This window comes from Lactuca serriola, chromosome 5, assembly GCF_051521515.1.
Source record: "Lactuca serriola cultivar US96UC23 chromosome 5, Lser_US96UC23_V15, whole genome shotgun sequence".
NCBI classification, from domain to species: Eukaryota; Viridiplantae; Streptophyta; class Magnoliopsida; order Asterales; family Asteraceae; genus Lactuca; species Lactuca serriola.
Window position 1 is genome coordinate 28572346 of NC_136412.1, and position 12803 is coordinate 28585148.

Below are 12803 nucleotides of genomic sequence, written 5' to 3' on the forward strand. Positions count from 1 at the left end.
CTCGAGGCAACTGAAGCCTCACGAGGAGAACTACCCGACGCATGACTTAGAGTTGGGGGCGGTGGTCTTCGCCCTCAAGATTTGGCGACATTACCTCTATGGAGTTCGGTGTACCATTTACACGGACCATAAGAGTTTGAGGTATCTCATGGATCAGCCGAATCTGAACATGAGACAGTGTCGGTGGTTGGAAATGGTGAAGGATTATGATTGCGAGATCCTTTATCACCCGAAGAAGGTCAATGTGGTGGCCGATGCGCTTAGCCGTAAGGCGGCGCCGGCCAGGGATGTGTGTATGAGGATGACGGTGGTGACTCCACTGTTAGAACAGATTCGGGAAGCTCAGCAGGAGGCTATGAAGGAGGAGCATCGGAAGAGCGAGCGGATAGTGGGCCAAGTCACCTCCTTCGATTATGATAGCCGAGGATTATTGACACTACATCGTAGGGTGTGGGTGCCGTATCTCGGGGGCGTGCGCCAGATCTTGATAGAGGAGGCGCACAAATCCCGGTTCTCCATTCATCCAGGGGTGACGAAGATGTATAGGGATCTTCGTCTAGACTATTGGTGGCCCTACATGAAGTGGGATGTGGCTTGGTACGTTGAGCGGTGCTTGACCTGCAGGAAGGTCAAGGCCGAGCATCAGAGACCGCACGGCAAGATGCAGCCGTTGGATATTCCGTTGTGGAAATGGGAAGATATTACAATGGATTTTATCACAAAGCTTCCCGGGACTGCGCGAGGGGTAGATTCGATTCGGGTCATCGTGGTTCGATTGACCAAGAGCGCCCACTTTTTTCCGATCCAGGAGAGTATCTCGGCCGAAAAGTTGGTCGACATCTATATCAAGGAGATAGTGGCGCGACACGGGGTGCCGGTATCAGTGATTTTAGATAGGGATGTGCGTTTCACTTCCAGGTTTTGGAAGAAGTTTCACGACGAGTTGGGCAGTCGTCTGCATTTTAGCATCGCCTTCCACTCGCATACGGATGGTCAGAGCGAGCGGACCATCCAGACTTTGGAGGATATGCTGCGGGCGTGCGTGCTAGACTTCGGTGGTAGCTGTGATACCTATCTTCCCTTGCCTGAGTTCTCGTACAACAACAGCTACCAAGCGAGTATTGACCGTCCTCCATTCGAGATGTTGTACGGACGGAGGTGCAGGACCCCGATATGTTGGGGTGAAGTTGGCCAGAGGGTCATGGGGAGCATAGAGGTGGTGCTCAAGACGACCGAGAGGATCCAACAGGTTTGGAGCAGGCTGCAGATTGCGCAGAGTCGGCAGAAAAGTTACGCCGACAAGCGCCGATCAGACCTGGAGTTCCAGGTCGGGGATATGGTTCTCTTGAAAGTGTCGCCTTGGAAGGGCGTCATTCGATTCAGGAAGCGGGGCAAGTTGGGCCCGAGATACATTGGTCCGTTCAGGGTTGTAGCCCGGGTGGGCAAGGTGGCATATAGGCTGGATCTGCCAGCCGAACTCAGTCAGATCCACAGCACCTTCCGTGTCTCCTAGTTGTGGAAGTGCCTAGTGGATGACTCAATGGTAGTGCTGTTAGAAGATATTCAGGTTGATGGCAGCCTGAATTACATTGAGCGCCCAATTGCAATCCTCGACTGGAAGTCGAAGGATATGAGGAACAAGAGGGTGGAATTAGTGAAGGTGTAGTGGCAGCACCGGAAGGGTTCGGAGTGGACTTGGGAGCCGGTGGAAGAAATGATGGAACATTTGTAACATCCAAAATTTCAAAACAATTAAAACTTTTCAAAACCACTCATTTTAATAACGTTGTTATAAAAGGTTTTCAATGCATTATTTAACAGAGTATTTTCCCAGGTTCATATCATAAAACATCAACGCGAGGAACGGTACAATCACGCCTTTGCCTTGCCACAGACTCTTGGGAACCTGAAACATAAAACCACAACTGTAAGCCCGAAAGCCTAGTGAGATACCCCCAAAATACCAACCACATATACGTCCTTCCAGGCCACGACCTTCCGGTCCATGTGTCTCAGGGGACTTCCGTCCGTGCTGGGTAAACCTTCCGGTCCTACCCACGCCGACCTTCCGGTCCATAACACAACATATTGCCTTCCGGCCCATAACATATTGCCTTCCGGCCCATAGCATAAAACGCATACATAACATAACAAATCATAGGACGACCCTACATATCGGGTCACACCCCAGATCTAGCAATCATAACACATATTCATATAACAGTTCACAGACAACAATCGATCAACAAATCACATATCATAGCATTACTCTAAACAAGATACCGGTCTAGCCGGTCACTAGCATAACATTGCCCTACGAATCAGTCAACATACTAAATGCATACATACGCCTTTCCAGGCCATGACCTTCCGGTCCACATAGCAATGCCTTCCGGCCCATAACATGTAATGACAACTACCCGGATTTCCATCTGATAAAAGGGTCGGCCTTGGTGCCATAAACCCTAGCGATATAGTGATGATAACTCACCTCGAAACTGCCGACTGAACAGATAGCTCAAGCTGCTCCGATCACTGATACGATCTCCACCTCTGGACAGCCACCAATGCACTCAACTCAAACAATAAACAACAATTACCAAAATACCCCTGGAACCACTGGTCAACCCTTGGTTAAAGACAAGGTCAAAGTCAACCCCTGACTGACCCTACTCGCCGAGTCAACCCTATGACTCGCCGAATCCCCATACTCCGAACTTCACTAAATCCGCGATCTAACTCGCCGAGTCACCCCGAGACTCGCCGAGTTCAACAACTCTGAGTCCACTCGTCCTCAACTCACCGATTCTCTAAGATTCCCTTTCTACACGTCGAGTATCCCCCTTGACTCGACGAGTTCCTCCTGGAAGAATCATGGGACCACCCCGACTCAACTCGCCGAGTCTGAAGAACAACTCGGCGAGTCCATGCCATGCAACCGCTCAAACTGCTTCCTAAGGTCAGATCTGCTCCGACAATTCATAGGTCTGGCTTTCCTAGACTGGTTCATCACGTAAGGTCCTCATTTCGGTGCTCATAATACACCCCATGACTCATAATTTACATTTTGACCTAAGGCATAAGGATTCCAATCCAAAACCTCCATTTATTCCCGAAATGCTCAGGCATGGGACACTCTGGACTTCCAAAGGTCCCAATGAAAGGTTCCAATCGCTTGGGGGACTAAGGAGACACTCAATCTAACTACAAAAGGGTTCAATAAACCCTAAATCCATATACACATCAACATAGAAGGGATTAACTCGAAATTATTACCTGAATAATGTTGCTCTGTGTCCTCAACCCTCAGAATGTGGCTTCTCCTGTTGTTCCCTTAACCAAGCCTCCTTCTTCTTGCAAAATAACACTTCCAAGATCAATGTTGGTCTTCTTCCTTGCTCCAGGTGCTCACAATCAAATTAGGGCTTCACTCACAGGACTAGGGTGAACAATGACGGCCATAAGGCCCCTTATATATGTCCCCAAACCTGGACGGTTAGGGTTTCGCTAAACAGCGTGGACTCGCCGAGTCCATATCCGGACTCGTCGAGTCTAGTCGCGAACCCGCGACCAGATCTGCGATCCTACTCGGTGAGTCTGAGCTCCAACTCACCGAGTCCCCTCTTAAAACACCCAAAAATCATAATTATAGCAATATCTGGAATTTCGGGCTGTTACAACTCTCCCCCACTAGGACTAGACTTCGCCCTTGAAGTCTCACTCAGAAAATAGCTCCGGATGCTGCTCCCACATCTCACGCTCCAGCTCACAGGTCATTTCCGATCCCCTCCGGTGCTGCCTCTGAACTAACACCAGAGGTATCTCCTTATACCTCAGAACCTCGATCTTCCGATTTCTGATGACCACTGGTCTCTCGGCATAATTCAGGCTCGCATCCACCTGAATGTCTTCTAATGGGACCACTACCGACTCATCGGCTATATACTTTTTTCAATTACGACACATGAAAAATGTCGTGGATCTGTCTCAATTCCGTTGTCAACTCCAAACGGTAGGCCACCCGGCCTACCCTCGCAACCACACGAAAAGGCCCAATATACCGGGACCCCAACTTACCCCTCTTCCCGAATCGAATCACTCCCTTCCAAGGAGAGACCTTCAGGAGTACGAAGTCGTCGACCTGAAACTCAAGCTTGGACCGGCGTCTGACTGCATAACTTTTCTGTCGACTCTAGGCGGTCAATAACCTCTGTCTAACCTGCTGAATCTGCTCTGTCGACTGAAGCACGATCTCTGTACTGCCCATCACTCTCTGTAACCGAAAATTACCCAAGATGCAACTCTCATGAGTTCTCCTCTTGCAATCACATACACATGCTGAACTAGCCCCAACACCCGCAGGTTGGAAGACCCGATACACTGATGATATCCTCGAACATCTCCCAGGATGAACCACTAATATCCACCCTATACCCTGATCAGAATCACACTGAGAATTCAAGATTCTCTCTCCCCCTGCATCCCTTCTAAGCCTCAACAGACATCCTAAACCGGATGAGTTCCTACTTCACTGCCGCAAACACGATGCTCAAAACCACACTCGAAATACTCTAACCATAACTCTGCTCTGCAGCTTTCACTTTCGTGAACTTGCACTCCCTTTCGGAGTTACACTCCTTTCTCTTTTCCTTTTCCAAGGAACCCTGTTGGCCATAATGCCACCCCAACCGGTGCCACGGTGCTCGCCCCAAGCAACACCACCCTTTTTGCGTAACTGCTATTCCCATACTCTGGTTCTCATTGCAGGGGTTCTCAAGCCCATGCACTCTCTCCACTCCACCAACTCACTACCTCAACTAAACAAAATCACTAACCCGGGGCCACACCTTCCAATGTAGTCACACTGCAACATACAAAATCCGAAATCTCAAACTGATCCAACAATACCATCAGAGTCCCCAGCATGACTGGACCGACTCTCATAACACACACTAGCCACTCGAGGCTATATCTCTGTGGGTCCGTACACCCAATCTCTGCGAACCCTCAGGTTCTAACTCTGGGAACCTTCCGGTTCCAGCTCTAGAAACATGCACAACATAAATCCCGTGGGATTAATGCAGTACAACCCATCACGTACATCAAGCATACAAACACTCTGATCGCATAACCCCGGTTACCTACTCAAACTTGATCCCGGCCTACTCCCAGGCCTCCACAATCAAATGCCCGTCCCTCGCTCTTGTCAGCCTATACACTGAGCTGACAGAACACTGCTGAATCCCAACAGCTAAGCACCCTCACATACTCATCGATCTCCCGGAGAATTCTCCAATTCTCCCCCTCTTAAAGCACTGACTAACAGCCACCGATCGCCATTAACGACCTTCCAGAACAACCCCGCACAAAGAGAACACTTACACACTGACTGCTTCCCACAAGCATAAGCAACCCTCAACAAAACACACCTCCTCTCTGATCAATCCGCTCAAAAGAATCCGGTCTTTCAATTATCCACTCCACGACTGCAGATGCTACCCAACATTCAACCCAGTGCCGCATCTCCACTATCAACCCTCACGAATGATAACCAACGGAATTTCCAAACAATAACCCATAACCAAACCCACAACCTGTAAAAGGATGAATACCGCATCGAAAACCGCACAAGGATACCGACACCAAAACACCAAACTATAACCATACCAAACCATCAGGGAACAACGAATGCCAAAGCGAAAACCTGAAACACCAATCCATAACCATGCCAAACCCGCGAAACAACGAATACCGCATCGAAATCCACACAAGATACCAGCACAAACAATACGCCACAATCAACGCAAGATAATCAGGACATCAAGAAAGCATCATACCCGCAGCTGCCTCCGGCACTGCTCCGACTCCCTCTGCCGCAAGCTGATAAGCACGACCCTGAGCCCTTGGGGCTCTGCTCCATCCTGTCCTCCTCCTGGACTCCTCAAGGTGGCCGGTGCTAGGGCATGCATCGGTCCTGCAGAAAGCTGTGGACAGTTGACCCTCAAGTGTCCAACCTGCCGACAATGATAACAAATCCTCAAATCCCGAATCGACACTGACTGCCGACAATCCCGCGCATAGTGCCCCTCCTTTCTGCACTTGCGGCATGCACCACCGGACCAACAAACTCCGGTGTGAACCCTCCCACACTTCCCACAAGTGTGGCCGCTCCGATTCCCCACTCTAACATCAACGGTCCTGGACCGTTTCGGTGCCGGCTGCGACTGCCTCGGAGCCTGCCTCAGCTCACGCAACTGCAACTCAACCTCTAACTCACGCCACATGGCGGCCTCCTGCAACTCCAACAAGGTCTCGCACCTCTGCGCAGACACGAACTGTCTGATATCCCCCTTGAGCATACTCAGATATTGGGACACCTGAGCCTGCTCCGAAGCGAACTCAGGGCAAAACATCGCACGTTTTTGAGCCTTAAGGGTTCTATATATAGTGAGGCTATTAGGGTTATCTAACAAGGAAACCCTAATTTGGTTGCTTAAGCCCTAAGCAACCCATAGACTCCTTTAATCAAGCCCTTGGACGATTTCTGATGTGTGTAAAACTCACTTAGTTTTAATCCTACTTTAATTATCAAATAACACACAAAAGGCAGTGAACCTATCAATTGTGGTATAGCTAAATAAGCAGGGTATCGAACACAGGGAACGGCAAATTAAATTAAAAACTAATTCTATCTAAATTACTTTAGCAAATAAGGGTTTTTCTCTAGTTTTACAAGACTAGAAACTTATTAAACAAAACTAATGCAAGGCTAGAAAAGAACAAATTAACTAGATTCAATAATGGGAAAGAAACTTCTGTTTAGTTCAACTCGGTTAACTTTATGGTTGCTTTTAAGGTAATAGTGCAATGGATTAATTCTTTCGTTGGTTACCGATTCAAGTGATTAAGTTGTGTTCACTACCCTAATCCTTAGCAAATAAACTAATTCAAACAGTGGCCAATTGCTTAACTTAATTATATTTACTAGATTAATTATCCGGGTTAAGTTAGACTTGCAATAGCTAATTAAATTGTTATTTTTTAATTAACCTCTTGTTCAATAGTCATCTTACAAGCTTGCACATGAATTTACTCAATTTACTTATTAATCCTAGTTTCATATTCATTAATCCTAGACATATGATTTAGTGGTCACTTATCATATGAGGTTGATAATTAATAGATGTTCATGCTAATTAACTATCTTCCTATTAACAGAAAATAAATTATCATTCATACACAAGGTTCTTTAGCAAGCTAAAATAACAATTAATCACCAACTTAGAATTAATCCTACCAATCAATCAAACCATATTGTCAACTTTGTATCCCCAAACAGAAGTATAAAGAAATTAGTTCATAACTAAGGTGAATAACAGCAAACAAATAAGTTCAAGTTGCTTAATCATATTGACAAAACAAGAGAATTAAGTAGAATGATGAAATTACGCCTTAATTACTCCCGGAATTGGATTCTAGCTTCTTTGGTCGACTTCTAGGGTTCTTCTGGCTTCTTATTCGCAGCTTAACACTTCTGAAATTTCCCAGCATTCCTTTTTCGCATTAACGAGTTATCCTTATATATGCATACCGACTCGTCGAGTCAAGTGGTGACTCGTCGAGTCCCTCTCACATTCTACGTAACCTGATAACTGTCTTGACTTCCGAATGCTTATCTCTCTGAATCCGCGACCGGACTCGTCGAGTCAAGAGATAACTCGACGAGTAGAAGCCTTATTTTGGCTGTTTTCTTTCTTCTTTCCACTCTTGATCTTCTAACCGCTTCTCTTGTTCCTTTTACTTCCGAGCTTCATCTTTGGACTGAAAACCATAATTTAACACTTTTAAGTACCTTTTGTCCATAATATGCGATAATTTAGCTAATATATGAATAAAAAACTATACTAAATACACACTAAATATGCACATATCAATTTCCTTATGGGTTTCCCATTAGAATTCGTCCACCCCTTGATTCAAGACAATCCATGGCCCAAATTGCAATTATCTTATAATTACAATTCCAGTCCCTTAAGTTTAATTAATCTCTTTTAGTCACAAAACTAATTACCAATTAATTATTGACTAATATTAATTAAACAATATGATTTCTCCTTTAATATATTATTCCCATAATATATTAATAAATCATATTTAATCCTTTCTCTCCATAATTCATCCTATCAAGTTGCTTTGGTGAAGGCAACCCAAAAGGACCATGCACCATCGGGTCAAGTACATACCAACATAGTTATGGACTTAGACACTAATCCAACAGTCTCCCACTTGGATAAGTCTAATAACTATTATGCGTATGACTTCAGATCCTGATCTGCAATCGTAGCTTTCCAAAGCCGCTGTCAACTCTGATCCTATCAGATACGCGTGTCCTTAGATAAGGGATCATATATTCCTCCATTCTAGATATCGTATGAGATATGATTTCAAATCATTCTCTTTGTACTATATCTCGATTCCCGATTTATGACGACTGACTAATTGAACAAATCAAATTAGCCCTAGCTCGGCCGAGCATTTACGTTTGTCATCACTAAATCATTGAGGGGCCCAAAGATATCGCTTTTATCCTACCTTGGATAAAAGGAACGGATAAACTTTGATACAATAATTGCTTGCACTCACTCACCGAATCACACAGAACAATATGTTTTATAACACCAAGTTACTAGTGCGTTTACATGTTATCAATGTGCAACCGATTCACAAGATACAACTCACACATCCCGGTTTCTAGAATATAAGATGCTATCGTCTCACCAATCACTCGTGATACAATTCATGGAGTGATCCAAGTGAGCGTGGGTTTAATCCAATGCTCAAATCATATTCATAAGCACTCATGAACGTTGCAACAAACATTTGCTTATGTCTAATACTCCTCTAGACAATCCACACACCAATTCACGACAGTCTTCATTCATATCTACTTCCAACATATGAACGACTGTGGCCCGTTTGAATAATTTGACTGTTCTTAACCAATTAAATTATTCTGGAAGTCAAAACACGCAAATGTGAAATACAAGAATAATACTACTCCCATATGGCCTCAAACCTTTGAGCATAAATAAAACACCTTTTATTTATCACCATATCGATTACTCATTATTTGTTGTTTCGGGTAATCAACTTCTTACTTGAATTATTACACTTGTCCCATGCTCTTAGCATGCACACAATGTTTACCTATGGTTCTTACTTTTGTGAAATAGATCAAATTGAACACATTTCCAATCATTCTCATTTCACAACTCCAAATCCTTTTTCATAAGTGTAAGAATATCAAATTTTTGCTACTTATAGAATATGCTAGATTCTAACATTTTATGCAATTGTCCTTTCGTAATGTCACTGCACCAAAGTCACAAAGACTACTGCCAATGATATTACAAAGTTCTCTATTGGAGATTGTTACAAGACAATTCCTTACATATGATGTCTCTCACTCAAAGTACGTTCCTTTGAACATCCTTTGCATAAAAGTTCCTAATCTTAGACATAGATTTTTTTTTTTCAATATTCAATTCCCAATATGGACACGCTTCCATATTTTCCATATGACAACTCATTCTTAATAGAATCTTATCTATTTGTAATGATGTCGATATGGTCCATCCAATACCATGCTTCCAACTACTCACAAGCGACCAATCCTCGTCAAACTTTGGATTGTCCTTTGATAGTTGTTTAATTATTTTAGTCAAAACCAATTCTAGTCCCTTTTCCCTCTAAATGTGCTCGACATTTGGAACATTTTATAATGGTCAAACACTAAAGCATTTGCAATCGATCCTATACCCGAAGCGTATAGGACAGGACGCGTAATGTTTTGTTTGCTATGTTCTCAAAATTCGAATTGTGAAGAGGAATGCCGTAATCATAATCGAAATTTTAAGAACACACTATGTACCCTTGACTAAATTTATTAACATTTCTCAACCTAATCCTTTAGATTTGAAATGAAGCATAATATTCTCTCCCTTAATTTTAGCAAAACAACTTTACAACCCTTACGACTTTGCAAGGTATAACTCTTGTTTTCTATAATTAATATTGCCAACTTGCAATACGTGCCTTAATAATCATACGATCATAACATTTATGCTCCCACTATCATGATGATTATTATAAAACATAACACTTATGCTCCTACTAGCTTCGACATGTATTCATAAACATCTTAACTTTCAGAAAAACAATGCTTATTGAATTTCTTAAGTTCATGTTTCTAATACTTAGTGCTTTGATAATCTTTTATCAAGGTTTCTTGAACTTATACACCTTTGCCTTAGATAGTTCATATGTGTGTATAAACAATTAAGACTAATTGCCAAACCTCACAATTCAAATTATGGAAAGGGATACCGTAACCATAATCGAATTCGAGAATGCAATTTTACAATCACTATCTTCCTAAAATCTTTCTTAGTGAAAGCATTTCCTCACAATCATTTTCATGAAGGAGGAAATCTTATGACACTTAGATTTAAATGGTGTATTTGTTCCTATCCATGTAAATTTGTCAAAACCAAAGTTTACGACAAATTCAAACTCATATGGATCGAACTTTCTTAATCTTGATTTCTTGCCTTATGGTAGCACAACTGCCCACCATGTCTTCTAAGTAGTTAAGCAGCTCACCTTTTCTTATCAATGTACTTTCCTTTGATCAAGGTCCTTGCCTTTTATGCATTCAAATGAGAACTCATAGGGCTCACATGCATAATTAACTCGATTGGATTGGCACAGAAACAAAACAATGTCAACACGATAGGTTGTAAACCTCAACTCGTGTGCTAGTGATGATCGATAAGGTCTATTTGATTTGTTCTTGAAACTTTTCAAGACCATTAAGACTCCCACTGACTCCTTGACATATAAGATCCTTTTGTCAATAAACATTTTTTGACAAACAAATATTCAAGAGTTAGTGTAGCTTTTATCAAAACACTTCATAAATTGGTCCTAGTTGGTCTTTGTCTTATCCAAGACATCACAACTTTCCACATTTGATGAATGTTATAAACCTTCTTAATACTTATCACTCAATTTTACAATCTTAACTCTAAGACTTGTTTTTGGAACGAAGTATGATTGACTTCTTGATTTAACCATTTCTTCAATTCTTGATTCCTCTTCTTAGACATACAATTGTACTAAGACTCACTTAGAGGATCAATTGAGATATGGTTCTTAATCATTAAGACCTATCATAAAGCATAAAAGGTACTCTCCTTTCTTCTTAGAATGGAGAAACTTTTATCTTTTTGCCTACTTGATTCTTCTTATTCGTTTTGCTATTGATTTAAACCTTTTTAATCAATTCCGAATTACACTTAATCTTATAAGTATAATCATATTTACTAAACCTTTAGTAAATCATGACGAATATCTTTGTTATTCTTGTGGTGGACTTGATCAACACACAACTTTGTGTACTTGATTTCCTAGTCATTCACTTCACACTTTGTCAATGAATTAGTCTAATTTCCAAATATGAAATTTCTCATTCATCGTGCAACCAAGTTGCATGATTCCAAGTTTCTGTCCAATTGAAACTTGGGCGATGAGAAACTTTCCTTATTTGGTAAATTTCCGACATTTTTCACAAATAACATAATTAAGAATCAAATCCATTATTGCTTATAATAGAAACATTCAAACATCAAATTTTCATATACGCCATTGCAAGGATAAATAAATAATATAAAATCAAAATTTATTTTATTGCGGAAAAATTTGTCCTTACAATGCAATTCATTGAAAAACTATGCTAATACATCTTTCTTAGTAATCTAATTCTAACTCTAAGTAGTAGCTCAAGAATCTAATCTTCGAGAAATGTGATCGAAATCCATTCCTTCACGGTTAGATTCTGCTCACTTCTTCCCTTAAGCTTCCTTTCTTTTCTTCGATCCTACGAAACATCAATTGTAATCTTATCACATTATGTATTAAGAATCTAGAATAGAAGCTTAAAGAGTTAGTTAATGGATTTTACCTATATTAGAGCCATACGTTTCGACTCTCCCATATCTTAGATCTCTTAGGTAAATAGGACAGCTTCGTCTCCAATGCCCTTTCTCTTGGCAATAAAACAAATTGACTCTTTTGGAACATGACTTGGAACTACTTCAGACATTGCCTTTCTCTTATGATCAAACTTTTAGATCATAGCATGTCTTTTGTTGCCATTGTCTATATCCATAGAGGTCTTGAAGGCAGATTCACCAATCAACTTTGCTTTTCTATTGCGCCAAACCATTGCTGATTCAGCAGCAATAAGCATATAGGTGAGATCTATAAGGGTCACGTCGCGGTTCATCATATAGTACTCTCTTACGAACTCACGATATGAGTTAGGAAGTGACTGAAGAACCCAATCAACAGCCATCTCCTTACAGACAACGGATCCCAACATTCTTAACCTATCAATGTGTGACTTCATCCCTAGGACATGTGCACACACCGGCTTTCTTTCTTTATGTTTACTTGCCAAAAGGGCTTGAGTGATCTTGAACTTTTCAAGCCTTTGAACTTGTGGGTTAGGGAGAATAATTGGAGGAGGAGTAGGAAGTGAAGTATGATATCTTGTTCCTCGATCGAATCGTGGAATATCATCTTCATGTGGAAAGCTTGTTCCACGGGATTTGGGAAGACCATAGTTGTCGAACTTTGACATCTACAAAACGGGAGAAAAACGAATTCAAGTTTGTTGATAGATTGAGTCCTTAGTAAATCACCCAAATGAGATACTAAGGCTAGGACCCAACACAATATTC